This window comes from Poeciliopsis prolifica, unplaced genomic scaffold (genome assembly GCF_027474105.1).
Source record: "Poeciliopsis prolifica strain line A6 unplaced genomic scaffold, Auburn_PproV2 SCAFFOLD020, whole genome shotgun sequence".
NCBI classification, from domain to species: domain Eukaryota; kingdom Metazoa; phylum Chordata; class Actinopteri; order Cyprinodontiformes; family Poeciliidae; genus Poeciliopsis; species Poeciliopsis prolifica.
The window spans coordinates 4,319,449-4,325,691 of record NW_026562395.1 but is presented as its reverse complement, the minus strand read 5'-3'; positions in this window follow the sequence as shown (position 1 = coordinate 4,325,691).

Below are 6,243 nucleotides of genomic sequence, written 5' to 3'. Positions count from 1 at the left end.
ATTAAACACACAGATCAGATCCATAATTGGCCACGGAGTATGGGAGGAGAGGGGGGGAAATATATTGTCATGAGGCCTAATGCACTTCCACCGAGCCAAGAGCCACAGGAGACACTCACTCCCAGCAACTTGCATGGCAGCAGTAGACGAAGCTGGCAGCAGATAGGCTGCGGACATGCCAGGAGTTTAGGAAGGGTGGGATTCGTAATGCCAGGGGAGTGGGGTCATCCAAAGACTAGCAAGGTCCCCCTATATCACCCACTCACCACCACCCATCTACTTCCACACCCCCTGGAGGCTTCACTTCGGTTTCCTGACACACCGGAGGGATGACCCTGGGAATCTCATTATGCATATAGCCAAAGCGCGCACCAACGGAGCCACTGCCACCCCACCACCACCCCACACACACCAATGCATTTGCATACAGAAGACAGACCAAATAAGGTAATAAATCAGCGGCCTATATTCAAATGCTTTGCAAGGAGATTGAAACCCCTGCATGCACTCCTTCAAGTAAATTCACCCGCACAAGCCAGACACCCATTCCCATCAGCGGACACAGGCGCTGCATCCACCGGACACCGACATATAAATATATATCCCTGCACCGGCGAGGCAGCGGGCCACCTCAATATATCAATATACATATGCTTATGTCTCACGTGCCCGAGGCAAAACTAGCTACCTCGGCGATAAGGCGGCTCTTTCGTGGCACCCGAAGGTCACCGCTCACACTGGAAAGAGTTGTGGGCAATTTGAATATTGCACTTAATGCGGGTCTTTTGGACAGCAACCTCTTTCCAATTCACTTTGCCTCATCAATAATGAAATTGCCACGAACATGGAAATCAAAGCAATTTCCTTAAGGTGGGATTACAGAGGGTTTCAATTTTCTTACAGCAGGCCCAACATGTAATCGAGCCTTGCCTTTTTTGTGTATGTGTATGTGTGTGTGTGCCACCAACAAAGTGTTGCTTTACTTTTTCTCTTTTAAAGCATTGTGATATTCGCGAGCGACGTGAAGGAAGTGGGTAACAGCCTCGCTCATGCTTGATATGGCTGATTACAAAAGTCTGAGAATAAATAAATAGGACTGTCTGGCTGTTGTGTATGCTTGAATAGGACACAGTGAGATGGAATAATAAAATCAAATCTCCTAAACAGAGTAAGATATATTTGTGTGAGTGTGGCAACCGAGCATGTGTGTGTGCGCGCTTGTGCTGACTGGCACAATAAAGCGGGACTACCATGATTGCATTATGATCTGGTGGAAAATGAATTCTGCTTAACAAGCCCCCCCCCCAACCCACCCACCCACGCCTCACCTCAAACACACACAACCAGCCCCACCACCACACTTACTTCCATTCCATTATTTCCAATAAAAACAGGGAGGAAACAGGAGGAAAAAAAAGATGCATTTTTAAGACGCATGCAAATAGCGATCCATCAATCAATTTGTTGGTCCCAAAAGTACCATCAAAGGGGCAGGGGCTGTGAAGTATGCAATTCCCCATCAACAAATGGAGGATTGAAACAGAATCCTTCAAGCTTAATTAATGGGAAGTCTGCCACTATTACTTGGTTTGTTTAACGCGCCTCACACAGAGGGCAAGTTGTCCTTTTTTGAATCACTGCACCGAATTCCACTTGTTCAACATCACTGAACTGCTTTTCATGCAAAAAAAACAATCCATCTCATTTTTTAATCCCTTTCCCCTCGTGGGGTCGACATGTCATTATTTTGATCCCGCACGTACAATGGCTTCACACATTCGTATCGCATCGCTCGGAGAGTGCGTGGCAGTAATTATCGCCAGGCAGAGATTTTCTATTTGGAGAATAACTGCCTTCGATTAGGAGGAAACGCTCCGAGGCGGTAAATTCTGTTTCATCCTAAAGTTCAGACCCAAATACCTCCTCCTCTTCTCCAGATAGCCAATTACGTCTCGGTAAACAGCGAGCGCAGTTTTTATCGGGGCCTCACCGCAAATCTGTAAGAAAAACTAAACGAGGAAGAAGAAGAAAAAGACACACACACACACACACACAAAGTTTGTTCAAAAAATGTCAATCTTGAACTTTCTGTAGGGAACCAAAAAGGAAATGAGTCAATGTAAATAATGGTTTAATAACGGCCCCCCCACTGCACCCTCTGACTCCTCGCCCCAGTGTAAATCCAATGTGAAATTCACCAAAACTTTTCAGCCGCTTGAGCTAATAACTGGTAACAGGGAGAGGGCTTAAACAAAAGATCAGTCAAGCGTTCATTTGAATATTCAAATCCTTTTTAATAAAACTCAGCTTGGTTCATTTCCCGTAGATTTGCCAAAAACGCTCACTTTGAATTGGAAAAGGCGTTATTTGAATTTTTCAGCTGAAGAGACAGACAGAGGATGAGGAAGTATTCACCTGGTAAAGGCCATTGTCTCGAGGCGTGAACGTTAGACCGTATTTAAATAGGAGAAACTTGAGTTTTGCACTCATGCGCACATGGAAAATAAAAGAAGTACATTGAGATATTGGCATTAGTTAAAACTAATGCTCAGCACAAATACTTAGTTGCCTTTAGATTATTTTTTTGTTTGTTTCCTTTTTCTTATAGAATACAATTAATGAATCTAATATCATGTCATCCAAGAAGCAATATCTGACTAAATACAAAACTACAAAAAAACAAAATATTACCAAGTTTTTTAATAGTTTCTGGTATAAATATATTAGTGCTCTTGAAATAAAACAAACTCAACTTCCAAGTAACTTTTATCCTTTTTTAAGTCAATAATTCCTTAATTTTGATGAAAAATTTCTAGCTCCATTTGCAGATTATTTCACTGATAACATGAGGAAACGTCTTGTTGTGCAAGAAATAACCTGCCAGAATAACTAATACTCTTTTAATAAATAATTAAGGAATTATTTATGGAAAACAATCTATACATCTTGCTTAAAAGTTACTTGTAAGTTAGGTTCGTCTTATTTCAAGTGTACAAAGATATTCTCCCTAGAAACGATACTTGGTAAGATTTTGTGTTTTTGCAGTGGAGGTACAAAATCACAAACGGGAGTCTGTATATTAAAAAATAAGTCCTTATATTAACTTTTTATTACCATAAAAATTCATGGAAAGTTAGGATCAAGTTTATTGTCACTCTAATGAAAGTGGGGGAAAATAATAATAATTCAGAAACGACAGTTAAACACTCACCTGGATAAAATTAAATATGTTCAAATATTTGCCATTCCAATGAATTTCTAAGATTTAACATGAACACTTCAAGTATTTTATCCCTGGGACGCCATAAATAGGCTCAACTCCATAGTATGAGAAACATCCCCCTAGCATTAAACCTGAGCTACTGCGATCGCTGCCAAAACTTTACTTAGACTTCTTCTGATTGTACCGTTGCCGCAGCTAACTGGAGACCACGTTTGATCACCATGGCACCAATTATCGACTGAGTCTCTGATCCAATCAGATTGTAGTTTTGAAGCATTTAGGGTCATTTTAGCTGAGCAACCTACCATGATCAAATCAATATTTTCATGAAGGATGTTTGAAACGACTCATTGCACTTGAACTGCTAAAGTTTTGAACATGCATCAGTTGAAGTGATGAATCAGCAACATGCATGTCATGGCTGTTGAATCTGCTGGTGCTCCTTCTTGTTTTTGTCAGAAATTATATTTTGACATTTACAGAGTGTGAGCTGGTTGTTGGGCTGGTATGAATATGAATACAACTTGACATTTGCATTGAATTCAGTAAGTCTTAGAGTTTAACCTTTTAAACTGCTTACTATAAAGGAAGTTCTGGTCAAGGAGATGTGCTAATGTGACTCATTATGGACTCATTACAACTCGTTATGAACCAGCAGTAGGTCACTCATCATTTTCATCTGATCATGGTCATATGTTGCCATATTTCATCAGAGACAACTTGCCTAAGTACAACAACCACAACTAACAGGATTACGGTATAATATGAAACAGTAGCATAAAACGGTACAGGATATTAAAATAACTGACATTTGAGCATCTTTATGATGATCTATATTCATCAAAATATTGAGCTATTGAGAGAAATAAGTGTAGCATGAACAAACTGTTTAACTTTGACCTTTTCAACCCTAAATGGGCTCAACGAAACACAGCGTCGTTCAATAAAAATTATGTTTTTTGACTCCAAACTGGATTCCTTTGTTCCAGGATGTGATCTCAAGAAAAAAATAGGTGGATCCGATGTCTTTAATGAAATAATATGAAGTAGAAAATCAAGTCACAAAGCCTTAATTACACAACAATGCAAGTCTGTATAGTTCACGTCATTATGGTGTACATCAGGGTTTTGGGCCCCTTGGTATTTCTGATTTATATCACATTTCATGACTTTATGAGCACATTTAACTGTGTCCGATGTCTCATCTCATCCGTCGAATGTTCTTTAGGTCTTTGGACCACAACCTGCTGGTTGTGCTACATACAGTGCTAAAAGTTGAAACGGCAGCACCGGCCTTCTGGAACTCTTACCTTGAGTTTAGGGATTGTTGACTTGTTTTAAACACCAATCATTAAATCATTTGACACTTTAGACATTTTTCCATTCCATCCTCGTGTTTTCTATAACTTTCACACTCTGCACATGTATAACTCATCATACCATCACAGAGGTCTTTCACCAACTTGAGCTGTTGATCCCTCCCAACTTAGCGTAACCTTGGGGGGAAACCAACAAAGAGATCCGGTTTCTTTCAAATCACTGTTTCTTGAATTGCTGTACTGATGTTGCTGTTCAACACAATAAGCCTTATCCTGCAATGTCTTTATTTAAAAAAAACACACACACACACCATAAAGCAGCCTATAGGAACTTGTCAACCCTGCAGCAGGAATCCATATTTCAAAAACCCATATGTTCAGAACAAAACTGTGCAGAACTATTAGAGCAGAAAGAAGCCTCCTTTGTCAGAATCTTCATCGCTTCCGGTTGTGACATGTCAAGTAGCGACTGGGTGTGAGGCTGGTGCCAGAAAACAAGGCTTGATGTGGATTTTTACATGTGTGACTCAAAGCTTTATGTAGAGTTGTTTTATTTGATTCGAAGGCACTTAATATCTTAAACAAAGATGAAGGCCAAATAAGAAGAATAAAAAGCACTTGTCAGCTCTCCAGCTAAACTGGATGTGCGGAGTTTAAAATGACTGCCATTTGCTACAAATCTCCTCCTAACTTCCTGTAAACACCTGCTACTTATAAAAGAAATCTGTTTTTTTACACCGTACAATTTAAACAGTTTGTGGAAAATAAACAAATTCCTTTCATCAGATTCAACAAGGTTACACTAAATTCTTTTAAAATCCCACATTGAACTTTTAAAATCAAGCCGAGGCTGATAAAGAGATGTCAAGCTTGGAGGGAAGCAATTTGAAGATGTTTTCAATCTACAGCTGGTTCACAATTATACCACCGTGATGTTTTATGTGATTAAAAACTGACATCTTGATATGAACCTGATCAACTGGCAACACATTTAGGCAACTTAAAGAGCAAAACATTGTATATTTTAGTTTGGTTGGGGACAGAAATATATCTTTTACTAAGTGGTTGAGGATTAGTAGAGAACTGTACAGGATTACTTTTCATTTGGGTGAAGAATCTGTGACTTTCCAGTGATAAATTGGATTTTGGTGATTTGTGTTTCTTAATCTTATTTGTCTTTTAACCAACAATTAGATCTTTCACTTTTTGCAGTTTTTTTCCCCCTAATCTCATTGCCAGACTGTCTTGGAGTTTTATGACATAATTTTAAGACTCTCATTTACTACTGAACTCAAAACTCTTTTGATATCCAAATTGGGTATGTGTGTCGTTCTTTATTTATTTTTTGAGAAGTACGTCTAACGAGTATTTAATGTACGCGGGAAAAAAAATCTCTTGGCACCATCTCTTCACACATTATCTCAGTTTTGCAGAATGTAGCATCAATGTAAGACTCTTCTGAGATGCACCTGCAAGACCGACTTCCTGGTTCAACCTTACCCAGCTGTACACGTGTCTCTCTCTTTTTTTTTTCTTTTTTTTTCAAAGAGATATTTTTGGTACGCTCACATTTACAGATCTGAAAGTTCGAGTTTGGTTTCGTCTTTATTTCAGTTTTGTTTTTTTTTCTATACGGGACTATTGCCATCGAGATGTCATCAAGGTTGAACTTTGACGAAATGTTTCTCGCTTTCGGATCAA